The following is a 24,714-nucleotide window of genomic DNA, read 5'->3' as shown; positions in this document are numbered from 1 at the left end:
TCAGGTGACACCTGTCGCTCCAATCCGGGTTTTGCTCCGGCTAACTAGAAGTGCCTCATCCCTACCCAAGGGCAGTGATGACTGGGCAGCCAAGCGCATGACATAATTGGGTTCTCAGGGAAGCCATGGTCACTCAGGTCTCATCTGTTTCTCTAGGTTACATTAGTCTCATATATGGAATGACAAACAGAGGCAGTATATCTTTCAATAATGATTTTAATGAAGCAACTGCATCATAGATAGCAAAGCGTGAGCTGTAATAACCAGGATGACCCAGTATGACAAGATTAGAATTGTGACAAGGAGAGAGAAGCATAAGAATAATGCTTCCATATTGTCACTACAGTCAATAAACGAATTCCTACCTAGGCTATAATAGAGCACAGCGTGTTAAGCTCTAATTCTGCCCTACAGGTTCCCCTGGGAAGACATCATCCCCATGCTTGAGCAAAGGCCTGACGTCTGAATTATCATCTGTAGCCAAGCATTCAGCAATCAGCATACAGTCGTGGTTCTCTGGCTGGAATCTCCCTCTAACTTGTAAGGGACAGGGACGTTTTTTTTATAATAACACAGCTGATGTTGTGAGAAAATGTCCCTACGTAAGGATGTGTGTTTTCTATGAATGTCTGAGACAAAACTTTATACCACATTCATCGGCAACCTATTTTACAGCAGCCTTGGAAGAAGCAAGAATGTCTTGTTTGAGAACAGAGTGCTGGCCTAGGCAAAAACAGCTAGATAGAGAATATAAAACAAGACCGTAAAAGTGGCTATTGTAACAACAATAAAATGAACCCAAATAAAACATATCTAGGCTAAAGTGCACAGCGGCAGGCCTAGTATGCTAAAACAACGTTAATGGAGCTATAACTAAAAAGGTTACACGACAAAGGCACCTGGCTGATCAAGGCCCTCTTCATTTACCTATGCCAGCACTGCCCCAATGCCATGGTCTGAAGCATCTGTTTGAACCACAAATTCCTTTGAGGAGTCAGGGGCCAGCAACACTGGTGCTTAACACATAGCCTCTTTCAGAGTGCCAGAGGCCTTCTAACACACTAGGGTCCACATGACTCTCTTTGACCTCCTTTTAGTAGTGAGTTCTGTCAGGGGTGTCACAATGGTCCCATAGTTCTGAGCAAATCTTCTATACCAACTAGTCAGAACCAGGAATGCTCTGACCTGTGTTTGGGTTGCAGGTGTATCCCAATCTAATATGGTTTGAATTGTATTCAGGAGAGGTTGTACATGGCCTCCACCTACAGGGTGTCCCAAGTACACAACTGAACTCTGCCCTATTTGACTCTTACTGGTCTTAATAGTCAGGCCTGCCTGCTGCAAGGCCTGAAGCACTTCCTTTACATTATGTCCTTGGTGCACATGACCTTTGGCTTGTCTCAGAAGTGATTGGCAACAGGCTTTGGATATATAGCCAGAACCTTTATTGGAACATCTTCCAGCAATCCACAAAGGCTGTCGTTGGTCGTATCTGTGTGCAGCAGGGATTACTATCTGCACCGAAACCATTCCAGGCAGCCAATCCCTTCAGTGCGTGGTCTTCATCATGAGTAGTCATTATGGCCAACTTTGACTAGCTTTTGTCCAATCCATGGACCCATCCTGTACTGGCAGTAATCTTATGCTGTTTAGGACCATGGCCCTTTTTCCTATTTTAAATCAATCGTAAAACTTTGTTAGGGTTCTTGGAGTAATGTGGACAGCAGTATCATGAATAATGTCATTTAACATACCATGAGTGCTGTAATATGTGAGGTTATAATCAGTGCATGGCCCAATTGTAAATGTGTATACATATTATGAGGTGGCAGTCACCACTGTATAGTTATCGTTAGGTCAGAGTCCCCATTCAGAAGAGTGATTTTTCTTTTGCCATTAAGTTTGTTGGCATTTTAGGAATCTTCACAAAACTTTAAAGCAAAAGTTGCCCCTCCCCCTAAACCCCTGCCTGGAATGGTTTGCTGAGATCTGTCAAGCAGGGGCTAAGAAAATAGTGGTGTGTCCCAGAATGCAATTTCTCCATGCAATTTCCATAGGTTGTTTGAAAAGAGATAGAAAATGGCTGAACTGAATTACACCACATTTGGCAGAAAGCTAGCTCTTTACCCAGAAAGTGTGCTTTTGGTGACCTTGACGGAGGGGTTTACTCAATTCCAAATGTGGTGACTATCCCATCTGCTGTATCATGATCCCATTATATCCAAAGGAGATCGTAATACGGCGGATGGGATATCTGTCACATTTGTGATGGAGGAAACCCCTCCGTCAAGGTCGTAATAAGGCTTCCAGTGTAACTCTGTTCAGGCATTTTAGAGAAATTTGGTTTGAAAAAATAGGGATGTCTAATGTTGCAGGACTCCAGTAGGCCTCCCACAAAAAAATGGGAGAAAAAGCACTCTGATTGCTAGACCCACTTGACCAAAACTGGTCCCATGAGACTGAGAGCTGTGATTGTCTTGCTGCAGCATGAAGAGAAATGTTGCAAATATTGCAGGAATCAGGATCTTGGTCCCTGAGTCCAAAAGAAGTAACATAAAAAAAATATATGGAGGCAGGGTAGGGATACCCTGAACTCCTAGCCCTTGCAGTGGGTTCTGGGGCTGAACCTATTTGGGGACAACATTGTTTTTTAAATGATATGTCGTCATGGTCCTGTGGGATTCCCATGAGACTCACAAAGGTCTTGAGTGAGTACTGCAGGACTGGGAATACACAAATAAAAAAAAGAAGCTGCATTAGGTACTGAAATTCATAAATTCATACTATGAGCCCACTCCCTCTAGACACCCAAGCTCAGCTTTTACTTTGCATACTCTTGTAGAGAAGTCTTTACAAATAACCCATACCCTTGTGAAATCCAAGCCCCATTAGGTGTCAAGAATTCTACAAAATGCACCAGCCTTGTACAGAAGTCTTCATGGAGCTCCACCTCCCTCCAAATACCCAAGTCTCATTAGGTGGCTAAGCCTCTAGTACACACACCCTTCAATTTCTACAGAAGTCTTCACAGAGAGCACACTCTCTTCAGACAGCCAAGTTCCATTAGTTAGTCAAGGCCCTAGTACACACACCCTTCACCTTGTGCAGAAGATTTCACACAGAGCCCTTCCAGAAACCCAAGCCCCACTGGGTGACAAAGACCCATATATACCAAAATTTGCTTTTGAGTTTCCTAAATTGCAAATCACAAGAAATTGCAATATGGGAATCACAAATAGGAATGTACAAGCTTTGATGATTCCTATTAGCAACTCCTATGGACTCACAATCACTATTAGGGAATTGCAATTTCAGAAATTGATAAATTGTGATTTCCTAGTAGAAAATCTTAAACTATGCACAAATGGACCTATAATGGCTACAGACAACACTCAGTGGCCAACAACATGTCACATCATCAGGGTACGGCCATGACAAAAAGTGGCTTGTGCACCACTGTAAAAATGGTCCCTCTTAGAAATGGGGTCTCTAGTTGGCAGAGGAATACACCCTTGTCCAAGTAGGGATCACAATCCTAGTCAAGGTAAGTCACCAGGAATCCAAATTTTCCTGTGCCCACCCTCTGGTAGCTTGGCACTGAGAAGTCAGGCTTAATTATAGACGGCAAAGTATAAAGTATTTCTGCCTTAAATCATAGAGTAACACAGTGAATACACCACAAGAATACACCACACATGTTTAGATAAATAGATAATATTTATCTGAATAAAATACTGGTGAAACAATGAAAATCCAATGTACACAAGCAAAGTTATGAATTTTTAAAGATTAAGGCCCTCATTTTAACTTTGGCGGTCAGCTGACCTCCACGCCAGTGATGGCGGTAGTACCACCATATTATGACCATGGCAGTGATCCCTCCCATATACAGCCAATGGACTCTTTGAACCACCAGTGCGGTCCGGCCACCGACCACAGCAATTGCCATCTTCAGGCCGGCAGAACTATATACACAAACGGCCATTGGCCAGTCCAATAGTGTCCATGAAACTACACAGGGCAATGTGCGAGGCCCAACTTGACTCCTGACAGCCCAAGTGACTCCACTGGGCAGGGACATCAATGTGGAAGGCAGGCACCTCAGAGGGTGGGGGGTTTCTCGGAAGGGGGTCTGTATTTTGGTTTGGGAGAGGGCTGGCTTTTGCTCCTCTGTTTAGGGGGTGGAGGAGTGGGATTGAAGCAGGGGGTTAGAGTGGCTGCCCTGTGCCCTGTAGTAGGAGTTTTTTTGTGGGGGACGGACATGTGTAACACTAGGGGGGCTATGAGAGGACTGGGAGTGGAAGGGACTGGGTTGGGGGAGCGGGACCTTCCATTTCGGGACAACATGGGGTGGGTCAGGAGGTGGGAAGAGGTCAAGGCAGGCAAGGAAAAGTTTCTTAGGTACAGTAGTGTGGAGTGTGGAGGAGGTTTGGGAGTGGAGGTACAGGGAGTGATTGTAGGAGGTGTAGGTGTGCTCGACTGTGTTGTAGGTGCATGTAAATTATGTGTGTGTGAGGTGCATGGCTGTTGAGTGGAGTGAGAGCATTTATGTGTTTTGGGAGGAGGGGACAGAGAGGGAACGAGAGGACAAACAGGTTGTGTGCATGTATTTTGGGGTGGTATCAGAAAGTGAGGTGGGTGTGCTGCATGTGGTTGTGATGGTGGTGGTAGTGACTGTGCATGTGGTGAATGGGGTGATAGTCTGAGTGTCTGCTGTTGTGGTGACTGTGGGCAAGGCTGAACAGATGTCAGGATCTGGGACGGAGGATGCAGTGCTTGCAGGTGTGAGTGCTGATGTAACTGTGGGGGAGAGGTTAGAGGGGGAGACAGTAGAGGCAGTGGATGTTGTTGTGTGTGCTTCTGTGTGTTGGCTGTGTGTATGCTTGTGATGTGGTGTGCTCTGTGGTGCTTGTTCTTGTCTCTGAGAGTCCTGTATGTTGTCTTGGGTGCATGCTTGTCTGATTGTGTGCTTGGGATGGGTGGGGGAGAGTGTCCTGGGACTGGGTACAGGTAGTTGAAGGGGGGACAGAAGAACTAGGGACACTGGCTGCCGTCAAAGAGGAGGCCAGAGCCTGAAAAGATCAAGATCTCTGTATGGCAGCCAACCCTGTGAATGCCTTCCAGGTAGGCATTGCATTGCTGATTCGGGGATGCCAGTCCCTGGATGGCGTTCACTGTGGTTGACTGCCCAAGGGAGATGGATCTCAGGAGGTCAATAGCCTCCTCGTTAAGGGCAGCAGGGCTGACTGGGGTATGGGCTCAGGTGCCTGCGGCAAAGGAGACACCCACCCTCCTGGGTGAACGGGCACCGCAACTGGGAGGGGAGCTACTGGGAGGGTAGTGCTGGTACAGGGGGTGGCAGTAGATGACGATGCTGGGGTGGTCCTGGAGGGGTCGACCACCACCAGGTAGCTTCAATCGGAGGAGGAATCAGAGTCTGTTGTTGTAGCTCCTGTTTTGCCTGTGTTGCTCCCTTCGCATTCCAACCTACTGGTCACCTCGGCGTCGATGGACATTGCCTCCTGGGTCCCATGTGTAGGAGGCTGGCCTGGTTTGTAGAGGGTACCTAAGGTACTTACACCTTATCCAGGGTACAGCTATCCCTTATTAGTGAAATGTAGCCAGTGTCCATAAGTCAGGCTCTCTAGAGGTAGTATGGATGAGGAGCCAAGGCCTAACTAGGAGACATACAAAGCTCATGCAATACCACTATAATCACACAGTACTCACACACAGGAAAGAAAATACTTGGTATTACAAAAATAATGGTACTTTATTTTAGTGGTACAAATACCAAAAATACCGTAGAGACTATACTCCCTTAGGAGGTAAGTAATACACAAATTATATACACCAGTATGCAGAAATAGCTGTAAAAAAAAGTTAGAAAACAGTGAAACTCACAATAGTTAGAAATGGGCCTAGGGGGAACACAAACCATATACTGAGAAAGTAGAATGCGAAAGTCGGTTTCCCACCTAGCAAGTGTAGTGTGTAGAGGGGCACTGGGAGTATTAGAAAACATCAAAGGTAAGTAAAGGAACCCATCCCAGAGGAGTAAATCACAATAAGTTTCCTAGAATGCACAAGAACACAAGAAAGAAGGTTATGCAAGAACCAGAAGAGACTGCAAGACACCAATGATAGATTCCTGGACCTGAAGACCAGTGGACGAAGGGGACCAAGTCCAAGAAGCACAGAAGAGTTCATGGAGAACAGGAGCCCCTGCTAACTCGGATGACGGTGCAAAAGAAGAACCACTAGTGAAGAACAACAGTCAGTACTGCACCCAAGAAGACAGACGGGGTTCCTGGTTGGTGCAGAAGATGTCCCACAGCGGATGGATGATTGCAGTCTGGTTTGTGTCGCTGGATGCTGCCAACAAGCCTTGGCACACGCAAAGCTTAGGATAGCAGAAAAAGGTGCTGCCCGGGACCAGGAGGGATCTGGTGGACTCTACCCAGGAGGTGGAGTCATAGGGAGCTCTCAGCAACTCAGAGAGCCCTTAGAAGACAGGCAGCATGCACAAGAATCCCACAGCATGGGGACAAGGAAGGTGCAAAAGGAAGCCTACGCAGCACTATATAAAGGGATCCCAAGCCGCCGGAGAACCACTCAGGAAGCTGTTGCAGGAGGGAATGCTGGGGGTGGAGCTGCATGGTGCATGAAGAACTTTTGTGGAAGGATGGCAACAAGCCTTGAGAACTGCAAAACATGTGATGCAATGTGATACTGTCTTGCGAGGGGAAGCAAGCTCTTACCTCCACCAAAGTTGGACAGTTGGACGTCAGGACGGTCATGACCTCTTCAGTCTACCACCCGTGTTGCTGGATCCATGCACTTTATCAGGAGAGGAGACCCACGCCACTGGTTGTTGCTGCAGAGGGGTTGTTGCTGAAGCAGGGGAGTGATTCCTTCACTCCAAGGGCGATTCCTTTGTTCTTTTGGCGCAGGCTGAAAACAGGCAGTCCTTGTAGGATTCACAACCTGGAAACAGTGGCAGTTGCTGGCAGGAGCTGAAGATACAATGTTACAAAAGTCGTCTTTCTTCTTTGTTGCAGTTTGTGGAGTTCCTGGAGGGTCCAGTTTTAGTTTCTTCGGTGAAAAGGTGAAGTAAAGGATGCAGAGGATTCCTGCTGGAGTTTTGCCATCCGAATCTGAAGAGTCACCCAAGAGAGAGACCCTAAATAGCCCTGAAAGGGGGATAGGCAGCTAAACATTTAAACACCAATCAGGGGAGGGCTTTGACATCACCTGCTGGCACTGGTCACTCAGATGCTCCCAGAGTTCCCTGCCAATTTAGAATCCATGGTGGCAAAACCCAGGGACCCTCTGGAGGAGCTCTGAGCACCACCACTGAAGTGGTGATAGACAGGGGACTTGTTGCTCCCCTTTCCTTTGGAGGATCTCGGAGCACCACGACTGGGGTGGTGATGGACAGGGGAGTTCTTGCTCCCCTTTCATTTGTCCAGTTTCATGCCAGAGAAGGGACTAGGTGTCCCTGAACCGGTGTAGACTGGATTATGCAATGGGGGCACCAAATGTGCCCTTTAAAGCATTTCCAGTGGCTGGGGGAGGCTACCCTCTCAAGCCTGTAACAACTATTTCCAAAAGGAGAGTGTTTAGCATCCCTCTCCCAAAGCAAATCCTTTGATCTGCCTTCCTGGTCTTGAGCTGCTCAAGCAGCAGAACGGTAGAAACCTTTCTGAGAGGTGGCAGCAGTTGGGGCTACCTGTAAACCCTCAGAAGGCTCGAATGGCAATACTGGGGTTCCTCAAAGGAGCCTTAAGAGTGCATGGAATCATACAACCAATGCATGCAAAAGCCTTGGGGTATGACTCTAACGTTTGATACCAAACATGCCTATGTTCAGAATTACTATTATGTAGCTGGACATAGGTGGTTCTGTATGTCCAGTACACGCGTAAAATGGCATCCCTGCACTCACGAAGTCTGGGAAAATGGTCTTGGAGGTTGTGGGGGCACCTCTGCTAGTGCAGGGGTGACCTCACATGTAGGTACTCTGCTCACTGCCCTCAGGGCTGGAGGACCTGCTATAGGGGTGACTTATAAGTGACCTTGTGCAGTGTAAATGGCAGCGAAAGGGTGCTTCCACTTTTTCACGCAGGCTGCAATGGCAGCCCTGCAGAAGCCTCTGCATGGGCTCCCAATGGGTGGCAAAAGACATGCTTCAGCCCATCAGGATCCCCTGGAACCCCAATTCATAGGTGTACCCGATACCATATACTAGGGTCTTGTAATGGGGCACCAGTATGCCAATTTCGAGTGAAATACTGGGTTACCAGTATGCAACAACAAATTTAGAGAAGAGAGAGCATAACAACTGGGGTCATGGTTAGCGGGATCCCAGGGAACACAGTCAACCACACTGACATCAGGCAAAAAATGGGGCTAACCATGGCAAAAAGAGAGTACTTTCCTACACAACCCTCGCTGAAAATAGGGACAATAAGGCTAACCTTACTCAGATGAGTCGTCATTGTCTAAGTGGAAATATCTGGAGAGTCCATCTGCATTGGTGTGGGTACTCCCAGGTCTATGTTCCACTGTAAAGTCCATAATCTGTAGGGAAATGGACCACCTCAACAATTTTTGATTTTCTCCTTTCATTTGCTTTAGCCATAAGAGAGGTTTCTGGTCTGTCTGAACAATGAAGTGAGTCCCAAAGAGGTATGGTCTCAACTTCTTCAAGTCCCAGACCACAGCAAATGCCTCCCTCTCTATGGCTTACCAACACTTTTCTCTAGGGGTCAACCTTCTGCTGATAAAAGCTACTGGTTGATCCTAGTCCTCTGTATTGAGTTGTGATAAAACTGCCCCAACACCTACCTCTGAAGCATCAGTCTGAACTATGAAATTCTTGGAGTAGTTTGAGCTTTTTAAGACAGGTGCAGTGCACATGGCCTACTTTAGCTCCTCAAAAGTCTCTGACAGCTAGCTGGCCATTATACCTTATCGGGCATCTTCTTTGCGGTGAAGTCATTAAGAGGGGCAACAATGGAACCATAGTTCCTAATGAACCTCCTGTTATACCCAGTGAGGCCTAAAAAAGCTCTGACCTGGGTCTGTGTTGTAGGGGGAGCCCAGTCTAAAATGGTCTGTATCTTTCCCTGCAGTGGTTCAAGCTGTTCCCCACCTACCAGGTGTCCCAGATAAACCACCTCCCCCTGCCCCATCTGGCATTTTGAAGCCTTGATATTAAGGCCTGCTTTATGCAGAGCCTCTAAATCCTTCCAGAGGTGAACCAGGTTGTTATCTCAGGTGGAGCTAAAGACAGCAATATCATCAAGATATGCTACACTGAAAGCTGTCAGACCTTGGAGGGCATTACTGTAAACTGATAATGGCCTCCAACAGTCAAGAACTAGTCTTTGGTTTCGCATCTTCTGATAATTTGATCTGCAAATACCTTCTCGTCAAATCTAAAGTGCTTAGATACTTGACAGATTCCAGTGTATCTATTAGTACATCTGCTCTGGGTATAGGGTGAGCATCAGTCTTGGTGACTCTTTTGAGCTCTCTATAATCTGCATAGAACCTCATCTCCCTTTTCTCATTTTGTGAGTGAGGTGAAGTTTGTGTACCAGCACCATTGGGCTAGCTCATGGGCTGTCAGAGTGCCCAATCACTCCTAGGTCAAGCCTTTTCTGAAACTCAGCTTTAATGCAATCTCTGAAATGGTCAGGTTGTCTGTAAATCTTACTCATTATAGGCAAACTCTCCCCTGTATCAATGGTGGGCTCACATCATGTATCAATGGTGGGCTCCCGATCCCGGCAAAAGTGACAGAGAAGATTGTCAACAAACAGCTAACCCGCTACCTCGAAGACAACAACATCCTGGACCCTTCCCAATCCGGCTTCCACAGCAACCACAGCACCGAGACCGCCCTCATCGCCGCCACTGATGACATCAGGATCCTGATGGACAAAGGAGAAACAGCCGCCCTCATCCTCCTGGACCTATCAGCAGCCTTTGACACAGTCTGCCACCGCACGCCTCCATGATGCCGGAATTCAAGAGAAGGCCCTGGCCTGGACCACATCCTTCATCTCCGGCAGAACCCAGAGCGTCCACCTCCCACCCTTCTGCTCAAAAACCACCGAGATCATCTGCGGCGTCCCACAGGGATCCTCCCTCAGCCCAACGCTGTTCAATATCTACATGGCACCGCTCGCCCACGACAACATAACCTCAACATCATCTCCTACGACACCCAACTGATCATATCCCTCACCGAAGACCGCCAAAGCCAACCTCCACAGAGGAATGAAGGACATAGCCGACTGGATGAAGGACAGCAGACTGAAGCTGAACTCAGACAAAACAGAGGTCCTCATTCTCGGACCCACCCCATCAGCCTGGGACGACTCTTGGTGGCCCACATCGGTAGGCACAGCCCCGGAACCCACAGACCACGCTCGCAACCTGGGGGTCATCCTCGACTCCACCCTCTCCATGACCAGGCAAGTCAAGGCCGTCTCCGCATCCTGCTTCAACACCCTGCGGATGCTCCGCAGGATCTTCAAATGGATTCCCCCGACACGAGGAAAACCGTCAGCCAGGCCTTCATCACCAGCAGACTCGACTACAGGAACGCCCTCTACTCAGGAACAACAACCAAGCTCCTGAGATGACTACAACGAATCCAGAACGCCTCGGCATGATTAATCCTCGACGTTACCCGACGCAGCCACATCACACCCCACCTAAGAGGCCTGCACTGGCTCCCCGTTGACAAGAGGATCACATTCAAACTCCTCACCTACGCACACAAAGCACTACACAACACCGGACCTACATACCTCAACAACCAACTCAGCTTCCACACCCCCACCCAAAGCCTCTGCTCAGCCAACCTCGCCCTCGCCACAATTCCCCCTATCTGGAAAACCACCACCGGCGGCAGATCCTTCTCCTACCTCGCTGCCAAGACCGGGAACACTCTCCCTACCAACCTACGACAGACTCAGGACCTGCTGGCCTTCAGAAGACTTCTCAAGACCTGGCTCTTCGATCAGTAGCAGCTCACCCCCCCCCCAGCGCCTTGAGACCCTCACGGGTATGTAGCGCGCTTTAGAAATGCAATGATTGATTGATTGATTGATTGATAGTCTGACCAGGTGTTCAGAAAAGAGGTTCCTGCAGTCCTCCTTCTGAGACTCAGTAAGGCAGTCTGTTAGGATTACTCTATCCACTGAATCATCAGCTGCAGTGTTGGAGAAGAGATCAGGGAAAGGGTCACTCTCTTCTTCCTGTCCCTCATCAGTGGCCATGAGCAGGGTTAAGTCAGCCCTGTCATAGTAGGGCTTCAGGGGGTACACATGAAGTACTCTAAGAGGACTTCAAGGAGTGCCCAGGTATAGGAAAGTACCATCTTTCTTGGCATGTTACCTCCAATTTCTGCCTGTTTGTCAGTGTGTTTTTCCTGTCTCATTGGGAACCTGCTAGCCAGGACTCCAGTGCTCATGGTTTGTGTCCTATGTGTGTGTTGTCAGTATGCTTAACTGTGTCACTGAAGTTCTGCTAACCAGAACTCCAATGTTTATGCTCTCTCTACTTACCAACTTTGGCACTATACTTTAGTGACTTCTTATTCCAATTCTGATTGGCACACTGGACCCCCCCTTATAAGTCCCTAGTATATGGTACCTAAGTACCCAGGGTATTTGGGTTCCAGGAGAGCCTTATGGGCTGCAGCCTTTCTTTTGCCTCTCATAAGGAGCTCATACAAACCTTTCAACAGGGCTGCCACCGCAGCCTGAGTTAAATAGTGCACATACTATTTCACAGCCATTTTACACTGCACTAAGTAACTTATAAGTCATCTATATGTCTAACCTTCATTTACTGAAGGCTAGGTGCAAACTTACTGTGCATGAGGGCACCCTTGCACTAGCAAAGGTGTCCCCACGTTGTCCAGGGCCAATTCCCTGGACTTCGTGAGTGTGGGGATACCATTATTCGTGCGCACTACATATATGTAGCTTCAAAATGGTAAATCCAAATTTGGCCATGTGAGGTGTCTAAAATCCTGGAATTGTCCCCCATTCCAAATCTCGTATTGGGGGGGGGGGGCAATCCCATGCACCCTGGGGGCTCCACCATAACCCTCAGTACTGCCAAACCAGCTCTCTGAAGTTTCTACCTCATCCCCAGCTGCTGTCACCTCACAGACAGGTTTCTGACCTCCTGGGCACTGAGCAGCTCAATTCCAGGAAGGCAGAACAATGCATTTCCTTTGGGAGGAGGGTGTTACACCCTCTCCCTTTGGAAATAGGATTTACAGGCTTGGGAGGGGTAGCCGCCCAGAGCCTCTGGAAATACTTTGAAGGGCACAGATGGTGCCCTCCTTGCATAATCCAGTCTACACCGGTTCAGGAACCCCCAGTCCCTGCTCTGGCGTGAAACTGGACAACAGAAAGGGGAGTGACCACTCCCCAGTATTACCACCCCAGGGTTGGTGGCCAGAGCTCCTCCAGAGAGTCCCTGGGATTAGCCATCTTGGATTCCAATGTATGGGGACCCTCTGGAGACCTCTGAGTGGCCAGTGTTAGCAGGTGATATTAGAGACCCCTCCTGATAGGTGCATATCTGGTTAGGTAGCCAATCCCCCTCTCAGGTGTACTTAGGGTCTCTCCTCTGAGTGTTTCCTCAGATTCGGTTTGCAAGATTCCTCCAGGACTCCTCTGCATCCTCTGCTTCAGCTTGTGACCATCGGATTAACCTCAGACTGCTCCATGAACTGCTGTAACTGCAACAAAGTATCCAGGATGACTCCTGTGACCTGCAACTTCAGCTCCAGCCAGCTTTTGCAACAGTTTCCAAGGTGTGTACACTATGAGGACTTCCTGTCTTCACCCTGCACCAGAAGAAACAATGGAATTTTCCATGGCGTGACAGAGTCACTTCCGTGCTTCTGCAGGTACCCTTCTGTGATGACAACCGGTACTCTGGGACTCCTCTCCTGATGATAAGCGTGCTACCTGGAACACAGGTGGTGGACCGAAGTGACCCAGACTGCCCAAAGGTCCAGCTGTCCAAATTTGGTGGAGGTAAGAGCTTGCCTCCCCGTGTTGCTGACAGTACCCCTGTGCACTGCATCTTCTGCGGCTCCTTGGCCTTCTGTGCATTTCTTGCAAGAATTCTTCATGCACAGTGTAGCCCAGGTCACCAGCACTCCATCCTGTGATACACAGCTCCCAGAGTTGTTCTCCGGCAGCGTGGGACCTTCCAATGGAGTGCTATGATGACTTTGCATCTTCTTTGTCCCTGTGTTGCGGGACTCCCGTGGGTGCTGCCTGGTCTTCTGATGGCTCTCTGAAGTGCTGAGAGCCTCCTCTGTCTCCTCAGTCTGAGTTGAGACCACCAGGTCCCTCATGGGTCCAGACAGCTCCTTTTTGATGCACACTGCATATTTGCTTGAACCAAGGCTTATTGGCATAATCCAGTGACGCAAACATCCTGAATCCAACAACTCGACATGGGACATCTCCCGCACCAGGCAGGAACCCGCAGCCATCTTCTTTGATACTCTTCTGTACTTTTCTTCTTACCAGAGAATCCACTTTTTCACTATCTTCTAGGTTGGCAGGGGCTCCTGTCCGTCCTGGACTCTTCTTCAACGTCTGGACTTGGTCTCCTCTCTCCACAGGTTTTCGGGTCCAGGAATCCATTATTTGTTGCTTGCAATCTTGCTTTGTTCTTGCAAAATCTCTTATCACGACTTGTAGTGTGTCCTGAGGAAACTTGCTATACTTTACTCCTTCTTTCCTGGGCTCTGGGGTGGGGTACTTTACTTACCTTTGTTGTTTTCCTACACTCCCAGCGCCCCTCTACACACCACACTTGCCTAGGGGAAGATTTGTTATTCACATTCCACTATTTTAGTGTATGGTTTGTGTTGCCCCTAGGCCCATTGCAATCTATTGTATTTTCTACTGTTTGCATTATTCGATGACTGTTTACTTACTTGATATAGGTTACTAGTGTTTATATTGTGTATAATACTTACCTCCAGAGGGAGTACTGCCTCTAAGATATTTTTGGCCTTGTGTCACTGTTAGAAATGGGGTCTTTGGTTGACAGTCAGGTTACCCCCTGTTCAAGCAAGGACCCTCACTCTAGTCAGGGTAAAAGAGAATCACCCTCAGCTAACCCCTGCTTACCCCATTGGTAGCTTGGCAGAGCAGTAGGCTTAACTTCAGAGTGCTAGGTGTAAAGTATTTGTACCAACACACACACAGTAACTTAATGAAAACACTACAAAATGACACAACATCAGTTTAGAAAAATAGGAAATAGTTATCTAAACAAAACAAGACCAAAACGTCAAAAATCCAACATACACAAGTCAAGTTATGAATTTTTAAAGGTTGAACTCAAAAATAGAGCTTAGAAACAAAAATGCTTCGATGAGGTGTTAACAAGGCGTCGTGACGGAGTCGTTCCCAACAAGCCGACACCAGCGGCGCCGGACACGGAGTCGCGTAGACCTCCAAGTACAGTACCTTTGGTGAAGAGTGAAAACAAGCCGATGCTTGAAGTCGGGGATCGCGGCATCTGTGCGAAACGTTGAATCCGCGCACTTCGAGCAGCGTCGGTCACGACGTGGTGCGGCGACTTCCACGGATTCGCGGACTTCAGTGAGCTGCAGCAGAGCGTCGCGTTCCAGCGAAGGTCACGGCGTCGGGTGTCACCGGATTCAGCAGTGGCGTCGGTCCGAACTCGTCCGAAGCCGATTTCCTTGGATTTCCACCAGCTTTCCTTTCAAGGGCCCAGGGACTGGATAGGGCACCACTTGTCAGAGCAGGAGACTCTCCAGAGACTCCAGGTGCTGGCAGAGAGAAGTCTTTGCTGTCCCTGAGACTTCAAACAACAGGAGGCAAGCTCTAAATCAAGCCCTTGGAGATTTCTTCACAAGATGGAGGGCACACGAAGTCCAGTCTTTGCCCTCTTACTCTGGCAGAAGCAGCACTGCAGGAAAGTGCCACAAAGCACAGTCACAGGCAGGGCAGCACTTCTTCCTCAGCTATTCAGCTCTTCTCCAGGCAGAGTTTCCTCTTGGTTCAAGAAGTGTTTCTAAAGTCTGTGGTTTTGGGTGCCCTTCTTATACCCAATTTCTCCTTTGAAGTAGGCCTACTTCAAAGTAAAGTCTCTTTGGAATGTGAAATTCTGCCTTGCCCAGGCCAGGCCCCTGACACTCACCAGGGGGTTGGAGACTGCATTGTGTGAGGGCAGGCACAGCCCTTTCAGGTGTGAATGACCACTCCTCACCTCCCTCCTAGCACAGATGGCTCATCAGGATATGCAGGCTACACCCCAGCTCCCTTTGTGTCACTGTCTAGTGTGAGGTGCAACCAGCCCAACTGTCAAACTGACCCAGACAGGGAATCCACAATCCACAAACAGGCAGAGTCACAGAAATGGTATAAGCAAGAAAATGCTCACTTTCTAAAAGTGGCATTTTCAAACACACAATCTTAAAATCAGTTACTAAAAGATGTATTTTTAAATTGTGAGATCAGAGACCCCAAACTCCACATGTCCATCCCCTCCCAAAGGGAATCTACACTTTAATCAGATTTAAAGGTAGACCCTATGTTAACCTATGAGAGGGACAGGCCTTGCAACAGTGAAAAACGAATTTAGCAATATTTCACTGTCAGGACATATAAAACACATTACTATATGTCCTACCTTAACCATACACTGCACCCTGCCCTTGGGGCTACCTAGGGCCTACCTTAGGGGTGTCTTACATGTAAGAAAAGGGAAGGTTTAGGCCTGGCAAGTGGGTACACTTGCCAAGTCGAATTTACAGATAAAACTGCACACACAGACACTGCGGTGGCAGGTCTGAGACATGATTACAGAGCTACTTATGTGGGTGGCACAACCAGTGCTGCAGGCCCACTAGTAGCATTTGATTTACAGGCACTGGGCACCTTTAGTGCACTGCACTAGGGACTTACTAATAAATCAAATATGCCAATCATGGATAAACCAATCACATACACATTTTGCAAAGGAACACTTGCACTTTAGCACTGGTTAGCAGTGGTAAAGTGCCCAGAGTAACAAAAACAGCAAAATCAGAGTCCAGCACACATCAACAACCTGGGGAACAGAGGCAAAAAGTTAAGGGAGACCACACAAAGGATGAAAAGTCTAACAGTCACTAAAATAAAGTACCTTTATTTTTGGTTACACTGAGTATTGTCTTTTATTGTGCATAAGTACTGTGTAACTATAGTGGTATTGCAGGAGCTTTGCATGTCTCCTTGTCCAGCCTAAGCTGCTCTGCTACAGCTACCTCTAGACAGCCTAAGTTGCTAGAACACTGCCTACATTTCACTAATAAGGGATAACTGGACCTATTATAAGGTATAAGTACCTTAGGTACCCACTACAAACCAGAGCAGCATCCTACATTGGTGGTGCAGCGGTGGGATAAGTACTTGCATTTTCTTTACCACTTTGTTCCTGGTGCTTTTCACAAGAAAGATGTGCTTCATTACTTACAGCTATATACAATTATACCTAGCAGTCATTTTATTCACTTTCAAAAAGTTATGTCAATGTTTCTAAAAGTTTTCAAAAGTTCTGAAACGTTTTCTTTTCCTCTAAAAAGTTAGGTCAAATAGTTTACTACATTTTTACTCTTCTCCCTAACCTTCTTCTTTTACTATATCTGTTGTAGAGGCTACCCCCAGGGTTGTTAAGACCAATTATGAAAGTCTGAATTTCAAAAGTCTGAGGGGTCTCTCCCTAGAAAAAAGCTTAGGGATTGGTAAGAACCCTAACAAGGAATTTTTCTTGCATCTCCTCTTGCAAGATGACCAGGAGCATCCTACTGGTCAGGTACAGCCAGAAGGGGAGGCAGAGGGAGATTCTACCCAGGTAGATTCAGGAGAGGGTTCTGAAGATCCAGAGGAGGGTCCTTCCACAGATCTTTCCCTTAAGAAACCTTGTTGTGTAGCTGGTAGTGGGAAGGGATCACACACAAGTAGGGCACCCTTCACACCTAGAGGCCAGGTCTCTATAGTCACTCAAGTTAGGGAAAGGTCAACCTCTGCTCATTCCAATTTCACTTCTATATCAGAAGTGTCCCACACATCCAACCATGAAGATCAATCACTAGATAGGGAACTCAGAAAGCTGAGGTTAGAGGCCAGACTGGGGTTACAGCAGCAACAGTTGGCCTTAGACAGGGAAACCCTGACTGTAGAAAAGGAAAGACAGGGGTTGGGGTTAGTTCCCCATGGTGGCAGCAGCAAAGTAGCTTCTGAAATTCCAGTGTTAGAGAAAACACATTTGATTCTAGAAACTGCATAAGATTGTCCCCACTTACAAGGAGGTGGATGACATTTACAAGTAGTTTGCTAAACTTGAGAGGGCCTGTAAAGTTCAGATGGTCTCTCAGGTACAGTGGGCTGCTATCCTGTGGTTGTCTTTCACTGACAAGGGGAGAGATAGACTTCTTATTGTTACAGAAGATGACTCTGACAACTACAATGTTCTGAAAGTTGCACTCTTGGATGGATGAGGCGTAACCACTGAACAATATAGAATCAAGTTCAGAGAGACCAGAAGAGAGTCTTCACAGGATTGGATAGATTTTGTAGACTGTTCACTGAAGGCCTTAGAAGGTTGGTTGAATGGCAGCAAGGTAGCTGACTATGAAAGCTTATACAGACTGATTCTGAGAGAGTATATTCTTAACAATTGTGTGTCTGATTTTTTTGCACCAATATCTTGTGGACTCAGATCTGATCTCTCCCCAAGAGTTGTGAAAGAAGGCAGACAAATGGGTCAGAACAAGGGTGAGCAGAAAAGCCATACAGGGGGTGACAAGCACAGCAAGACGAAGGATAGTCACATGACAAGGGTGGGGACAAAGATAAAAAATCATCAGAGTATTCATCAGGCCCACAAAAATCCTCTTGGGTGGTGGGTCCAAATCCTCTTCTAATCATCAGAAAGAGCCTTGGTGTTATTTGTGTAAGAACAAAGGCCATTGGGAAAGTGACCCCACTTGTCCCAAGAGATACACCAAGCCTCCCACCATCACAACCCTCACTGCTCCCACTAGTTGCCCTAGTGATAGTAGTGGTTGTGGGAACAACTCTACAAATAGCCAAACAAAGGGTGTAGCTGGGCTCACTTTTTAATGTAGTGGGGTTGGTCTAGATAGGGAGCCAATGAGGCTGTTTTAGTCTCTGATGGTGGTATTGATCTTGCCACCTTAGTTGGTTGTCCCCTTAATATGGATAAGTATATGAAACTACCCCTGATAAATGGTGTTCAGGTAGAGGCCTACAGGGACACAGGTGCCAGTGTCACTATGGTGATGGAGAAACTGGTTGCCCCTGAGCAACACCTACTTGATCATCAGTACCAAGTTACTGACGCCCATAACAACACTGTTAGCCACCCCATGGGTGTTGTGAATCTCAACTGGGGGGTTACTAGTCCTAAAAAGGTTGTGGTATCCACTGACGTACCTGTACTGGCCATTCCCTTGCAGTATAGGGAATTCCTTCTTACTCTGGCTCATGATATTCCCTTGGCTGGACATCTGGGGCAAAGCAAAACATGGTACATAATTGTCCCTCACTTTCACTGGCCTCATACTTCAGAGGACACAAAAGAGTTGTGTCGCTCTTGTGTGACCTGCCAAACTAGTGGCAAGACTGGTGACACACCAAAGGCCCCCTTAATCCCACCTCCAGTGGTTGGGGTGCCCTTTGAAAGGGTAGGCGTTGACATTGTTGGCTCATTTGACCCTCCAATTGCTTCTTTTAATAGGTTCATCTTGGTGGTAGTGGACCATGCCACAAGATATCCAGAAGCCATCCCCTTAAGGACCAGTACAGCACCTGCAGTGGCAAAGGCCCTCCTGGGAATATTTTCTAGGGTGGGCTTTCCTAAAGAGGTAGTATCAGACAGGGGTAGTAACTGAAGTAGTGCAGTGTAACCTACAAATCCACCACACCCTATCATCCACAAACAAATGGACTGGTTGAGAGATTTACCAAAACTCTCAAAGGCATGATCATGGGACTCTCTGAAAAACTCAGAAGGAGATGGGATGTCCTCCTGCCATTCCTTATTTTTGCCTACAGGGAGGTAACCCAGAAAGGAATGGGCTACAGTCCCTTTGAAATCCTCTTTGGTCACCCTGTTAGGGGACCCCTTGCTTTTGTGAAAGAGGGGTGGGAGCAACCATTTAAGCTCCCTAAAGAAGACATTGTGGACTATGTACTTGGCCTAAGATCAAGAATTGCTGAGTATATGAAAAAGGCCACTAAGAACCGTCAGGCCAGCCAAGAGCTTCAAAAGCAATGGCATGACCAGAAGGCTGTTCTGACTGAGTACCACCCAGGACAGAAGGTGTCGGTTTTGGAGCCTGTGGCACCAAGAGCACTCCAGGACAAATGGAGTGGACCCCATCTTATTGTGGAGAAAAAGGGTGAGGTCACCTATTTGGTAGACCTTGGCACTGCCAGAAGTCCCCTTAGGGTACTTCATGTCAACCGCCTTAAACCTTAGTATGATAGGGCCAATTTAACCCTACTCATGGTGACAGATGAGGGGCAGGAGGAAGAGAGTGACCCTCTCCCTAACCTCTCCTCCAACTCTGAAGCTGATGGCTTAGTGGGAGAAGTTGTGCTTGCAGACTGCCTCACAGCAGAGCAGAGGGAGGGCTGCAAGAACTTACTAGGCCAATTTTCTGACCTCATTTCACTCACTCCTGGTACCACTACTTGGTGTGAACATACCATCGATACTGGAGACAGTTTGCCTGTAAAAAGTAAGATTTATAGGCAGCCTGACCATGTCAGAGACTGTATTAAGTCTGAGGTGCAGAAAATGTTGGACCTTGGTGTTATTGAGCACTCTGATAGCCCCTGGGCCAGCCCAGTGGTGCTTGTCCTCAAACCTCATAGCAAAGAAGGAAAGAGAGAAATGTGGTTTTGTGTGGACCATAGACGGCACAATACTGTAACTAAAACAGATGCTCATCCTATACCCAGGGCAGATGAGCTCATAGATACACTGGCCTCTGCCAAGTATCTAAGCACCTTTGAATTGAATGCAGGTTATTGGCATATCAAGTTATCAGAGGATGCTAAGCCAAAAACTGCATTTTGAACCATTGGAAGTCATTACCAATTTACAGTTATGCCCTTTGGTTTGAAAAATGCACCTGCCACTTTCCAGAGACTGATGAATACTGTCCTCCTACGTCTGGAAACTTTTAGTGCAGCATGCTTAGATGACATTGCTTTTTGTAGCTCCACCTGGGATGACCACCTGGTCCACCTGTGGAAAGTTTTGGAGGCCCTGCAAAAGGCAGGCCTCACTATCAGGGCCCCAAAGTGCCAGATAGGGCAGGGGAAGGTGGTTTATCTTGGATACCAGGTAGGTGGAGAACAGATTGAACCACTTTAGGGGAAAATCCAGACTATTTTAGACTAGGCTCCCCCTACAACACAGACCCAGGTCAGAGCCTTTCTTGGTCTCACTGGGTATTAGAGGAGGTTCATTAAGAACTAAAGTTCCATTGTTGCCCTTCTTAATGACCTCACCTCAAAGAAGATGCCTGATAAGGTATTATGGACAACTAGCTGTCAGAAAGCATTTGAGGAGCTAAAGCAGGCCATGTGCACTGCACCTGTCTTAAAAAGCTCAAACTACTCCAAGAAGTTTATAGTTCATACTGACGCTTGAGAGGTAGGGGCTGGGACAGTTCTATCACAACTAAATATAGAGGGCCAAGATCAACCAGTAGCTTTTATCAGCAGAAGGTTGACCCCTGGAGAAAAGTGTTGGTCAGACATAGAAAGGGAAGCATTGCTGTGGTCTGGGCCTTGAAGAAGTTGAGACCATGCCTCTTGAAGACTCACTTCATTGGTCAGACAGACCACAAATCTCTCTTATAGCTAAAACAAATGAAAGGAGAAAACCCTAAATTGATGAGGTGGTCCATTTCCCTACAGGGTACAGAATTTACAATGGAACATAGACCCAGGAGTAACCACTTCAATGCAGATGAACTCTCCAGATATTTCAACTTAGACAATGAAGACTCATCTGGCAATGTTAGCCTCATTGTCCCTTGTTTGGGGGGGGGGGTTGTGTAGGAAAGCATCCTCTTTTTGCCTTTGTGTATGGCCATTTTAGTTATAGCTTCATGCATGTTATTTCAACAAACTTGGACTGCCGCTGTGCACTTTAACCTAGACATATTTTATTCAGCTTTGTTTTATTATTTTAACAATAGCCACATTTGCGGTCTTGTTTTATTTTCTCTATCTAGCTATACTTTGTCTAGGCCAGCACTGCATTCTTAAACAAGACATTTCTTTCACTCTGTGCTTTTCTCAAGGCTGCAATAAGATAGGTCGCCGACAAATGTGGTACGCTCTGTCTCTAACGTTCACAGAAACATACACACTTGTAAGTGTGAATCCTTTCTTGGAACATCAGCTGTTTTATTATAAAAACACTACTTTGACCCATGTTCATTAGAGGGATATTCCAGCCAGATGACCACAACTGTTTGCTGATTGCTGAGTGCTTTGCTGCAGCTGCTTAAGTAGACTACAGACCTCTTGCTCAGGTATGAGGGATTATGTCTTCCCAGGGGAACCTGCAGGGCAGAACTAGAGCTTAACATGCTGTGCTCTAACATAGCCTAGGTAGGAGCTATTTTAATGATTGTAGTGACAATATGGCAGCATTATTTTTATCCTTCACTATTCTTGTCACAATTGTAATCCTGTCATGCTTCATCAGCCTAGTTATTGCAGTACATGCTTTATTATCCGAGATGCAGTTACTTCAATAAAACATTATTGAAATATATTCTGCCTCTGATTGTCCTTGTATATGTGAGACTAATGTAACTGAGAGAAACGGATGAGATCTGAGTGACCACAATTTGCCTGAGGAGTCAATTGTGTCAACGCTCCTTTGCCCAATCATCCATGCTCTTGGGTGGAGATTAGGCACTGCTAGTCAGCCGGAGCAAAACCCAGATTAGGCCGACAGGTGTCACCTGTAGCGGGTTCAGACTCAGTCCCCCACAGCACAAGTGATTCTGCTGCCCAAATCCAGTAGTCTCATTTGAATAATGAAAGCCTACGCGATGCCATGGTTACCCACATCTTCTGCCTGATGTCAGTGTGCTTGACTGTGTTCACTGGGATACTGCTAACCAGGACCCAAGTGATTATGCTCCCTCTCCTCTTAATTGTGTCACTGCATACTAGTAACCCAGTATTTCACCCAGAATTGGCATACCCCCTTATAAGTCCCTAGTACATGGTATCTAGGTACCCCTAGGCATTGGGGTTCCAGGGGATCCCTATGGGCTGCAGCATTTCTTTTGCAACCCATAGGTAGGCCATGCAATGGCTTCTGAAGGACTGCCATTGCAGCCTCCGTGAAAAGGTGCATGCACCCTTATACTGCCATTTACACTGCACCAGGTCACTTATAAGTCACCCCTTTAGCAGGCCCTTCAGCCCTGAGAACAGGGTGCAGAGTACTTGTATGTGAGGGCACCCCTTTACTAGCAGAGGTGCCCCCATGACCTCCAGGACCATTTTCCTAGACTTCGTGAATCCGGATACACCATTTAATGCGTGTACTGGACATAGGTCACTACCTATGTCCAGCAACATAATGGTAACTCCAAATATAGGCATGTTTGGTATCCAACATGTTAGAATCATACCCCAATGCTTTTGCAAGCATTGTTTGTATGATTCCATGCACTTTGGGTGTTCCTTAAAGAACCCCCAGTATTGCCATTCCAGCCTTCTGAGGTTCTCCAGGCAGCCCCATCTGCTGCCACCTCTCAGACAGGTTTCTGCCCTCCTGTTGCTTGAGCAGTTCAAGCCCAGGAAGTCAGAACAAAGGATTTTCTATGAGAAAGGGGTGATATACCCTCTCTTTTTAAAAATAGGTGTTACAGGCTTGGGAGGGGCAGCCTCCCTAAGCCACTGGAAATGCTTTGAAGGGCACAAAGAAGGCTGTAATGGCAATACTGGTGGGTCATCTAGGGAGCCACCAGAGTGCATGGGATCATACAACCAATGCTTGCAAAAGCATTGGGGTGTGATTCCAACATGTTTGATACAAAACATGCCTATGTTCAAAGTAACCATTACGTAGCTGGACATATGTATTGACCTATGTTCAGCACACGCTTAAAATGGTGTCTCCACACTCACAAAGTCTGGGAAAATGGTCCTGGAGTTTGTTGGGGCATCTCTGCTAGTGCAGGGATGCCCTCACACACAGGTACTGTGCATCCTGTGCTCTGGGTTAGAAAGCCTGCCATAGGGATGTCTTATAAGTGACCTGGTGCAGTGAAAAGTCCTGCAGAACCCTTTGCTTGGGCTCCCTCTGGGTGGCAAAATATATGCTGCACACCTGGAACCCCAATGCCCTGGGTACCTGGGTACCAGATACTAGGGGCTTATAATGGGGTACCAGTGTGCCAATTGTGGGATGAAATACAGAGTTTTGGGAGAGAGAGCATAATCACTGAGGTCTTGGTTAGGAGGAACCCAGTAAACACAGTCAAACACACTGACATCAGGCAGAAAAAGTGGGTAACCATACCAAGAAAGAGGGTAGTGTCCTTCAGTTTCTGACTGGGGCTGGTGTGCATGAGTGTCTAAGTGGGTGTGTGAGTGGCAGAAACAGATTGAAAGAGACAGAGAAAGAGAGGAAGAGGGAGACAGACTTGTTTAGCCTTCGATGTATGATATACTTAAAATGACATATTTTCCACGAGGTCCTTATTTTTTCTATTTTTTTATTTCTTAAACAATTGTTTTTTAAAGTAAAAGCCCTTATGGGCTACCTGGCACTGCGGGGGAAGCATTAAGGCTTCCCTTGCAGAGCCGTTGTTTCAGCAAGCACAGAGCTGCTTCAAAAGCAGCAGCTCCGTGCTTGTGGAAGCATTTCATCTCTGTCCTCTGCAGGCGTGCAGATGAAAGAGAAAAAAGCTTCCTATTTTGACAGTGGGACCTGCTTTAAACAGGTAGTTTTTTTTAAATACGTTTTTGTAAGTTTTTCTCCTTTTTTTAAGTTGATGCCGTTGCTGTTTGTTTCGCATTTCAAGTTGTTTTTGTAGCCTCTTTATAAAAATAACTAGAAAAATTAAAAATGTTTGAACGCACAAATACAATTTGTATAGTTGTTGAAAACTGTTAACAAAAAACAGCCCCTTTTAGAGCAAATCTCAAATTTTATTATCTATGTTGTTTCCACTGCTTTCCCTTTTTACCCTTCTTAAAATCTCCTGCAAGACTCTTGTGTTAGTCAGGGAAGCAAACCCTTGTGTTCAGTCCAAGAGGGCAGTACCTCTTGGTTTGCTCTTACAAGCCTATCACGAGATTGTACCAACATTTAAAGTTAGCTAAAACAAAAGCACATACTATTTATCAAGTAACTGTGCACCATACACACAGCAGTTGTTCACAACCTAACTTACTTCTGTAACTGCCAAAAGCTACCAATTACATTTAAAATGTTGCCACCCTCCCATTTTGTCTATCTTTATATAACTCCACATAGCTCCTGGAGCTTACTCATTCTGCTGAGCACTCCTCTTGTGACTGAGATTCGTCTCTGGACTTTTTTGCGAAACAGCATCATCCTCTGGGCTGG

This window comes from Pleurodeles waltl, chromosome 8 (assembly GCF_031143425.1).
Source record: "Pleurodeles waltl isolate 20211129_DDA chromosome 8, aPleWal1.hap1.20221129, whole genome shotgun sequence".
NCBI lineage: Eukaryota > Metazoa > Chordata > Amphibia > Caudata > Salamandridae > Pleurodeles > Pleurodeles waltl.
The sequence above is the reverse complement of the archived record's forward strand: the minus strand, read 5'-3'. Positions refer to the sequence as shown.